The sequence below is a fragment of the Fopius arisanus genome, unplaced genomic scaffold (assembly GCF_000806365.1).
Source record: "Fopius arisanus strain USDA-PBARC FA_bdor unplaced genomic scaffold, ASM80636v1 scaffold00035, whole genome shotgun sequence".
In the NCBI taxonomy this organism is placed as follows: Eukaryota; Metazoa; Arthropoda; class Insecta; order Hymenoptera; family Braconidae; genus Fopius; species Fopius arisanus.
This window is the reverse complement of record NW_011887774.1, coordinates 630,652-632,292: the sequence shown is the minus strand read 5'-3', so window position 1 is coordinate 632,292 and position 1,641 is coordinate 630,652. Positions and strand designations below refer to the sequence as shown.

The 1,641-nt window shown below is 34.9% G+C and overlaps 1 non-coding gene across 1 annotated transcript; it reads right to left on the bottom strand.

Moving 5' to 3' along the window:
• Positions 1–1,357: 1,357 nt before the first annotated feature.
• Positions 1,358–1,429, bottom strand: TRNAQ-UUG (transfer RNA glutamine (anticodon UUG)). Its single transcript has one exon. It is a non-coding gene; the product is annotated as a tRNA-Gln (tRNA).
• Between the last annotated feature and the right edge of the window lie 212 nt (positions 1,430–1,641).

Here is a 1,641-nt window from a genome sequence, read left to right as displayed (position 1 = left end):
ATTCCGTAAAAAACTCGTGTTTTGCCAAAATATGGCGTTCCTAGAAATTTGAAAATACTTGGAAAATGTAAATGAAAATGCCAAGAAAAGTGATACGACTCGATTGGAAGGATTCAATAATGAAAGTAAAAAAATCAGTAGAGGTAGGACCAACTTCCTTGGAGTGGTTTTATTTACAGGATAATGCTAAAATGAAATTTGATTAATAATGAAAAGTGGCCCAAGATAATCTTTGGCTCTAACTCTAGTTCTTGGGAAAAACCGCTTCTCTTCTGTAAGTTCTAGTATAAATTTTATACCACACCTTTTTTATCGTTTCGCATCATTAATCGTCATTGAGTGCATTTATTGCCGCAATCATCGATGTTGAACTAAAAGTCACTCAAACAAACCTGAAAAGCCGTGCAGTAACCCATCGAAGTCAATCATACATTGGAATGGACTCAATGAATTCATCAACCTTTCCTAATTTTATTTGGATGGCACATTATGTACTTTGTTTATGCCTAAATAATTCTGACAATTATCAGTCACTCTTACTAGGTTTTTGTTTGAAACATAAAACTGTTCATGAGGATTGCAATTCTCAGAAAATGTGTTGAAATCCTAACGAAGTAAAAGTTTTATAATTTCATCATATCGTCGAAATTTTATTGCTCTGACGTTTGATGATGTGCTGGTGCAATAAAATCAAACTTTATGATTACACATATGCGAAGAAAACCGGAAGTATCATGTTCAGAAAAGGAGAAACAAGGCAAAAAAAGAGCGAGCGAAGCAATAAAAATTTGATGGATGTTGGTCAGTCGGAGATAAGACCGGTCGTACTGATAGCAAGTGCATCCAATCAACGGTTGGGTGGTGTGGTGGTGAAAGTATCGGACGAGATAAGGGATAGATAGTGCGATGTCGGATGGGTATTTTAGAATCACCTAGTTACGTGAATAATGGAGGTTTGATTGCTTTATGGTTCATGTCAGTTGGCTTATCCAGGTAAATCGGAAGCGAATGCATTAAACCGGTAATATCCCCGACTTAACGTTGATTAGTTAATTGTACAAGAATTAAGAAAGGGTGAGGGAGAATTGCATGGATTACTGTAATGTAAGGCTCGATAAAATATGACTATTCGAAGTTAGTCAATGATTCTCGATTTAGTATTCTGTTCAGGTCATTTTGTTCTATCGCGACTGCTAACTTCTTATTCATTCGTTTGAAATTAATGTCTAATTGCAGAAAAGATGAATTTTTTTTTCAGTAACGTATTGCTCCAGCAAATTCCTTGGTTTGGACCCGGGTGGTTGTCCAAATATGGACATATTTATTGGAAAATTATGAAAAAAAAACGAATTTCTTCAGGTCCCACCGAGATTTGAACTCGGATCGCTGGATTCAAAGTCCAGAGTGCTAACCATTACACCATGGGACCGTAGATGCTGAAAATTTTCTGAGTTGTTCCATACCAAGTTGGAGTCTCCTGAAATACTTATGCATGTCAAAAATATGACTTATGTGTTGTTGTTATATCTACATCAAAACATGACAAACAATTAAACCGATTTGACTTGATTGAATTGAAAAACTAACAATAACAACAATAAAACTAAAAAAATATTATTTCAGAATTGTTGTTTTTTTAAA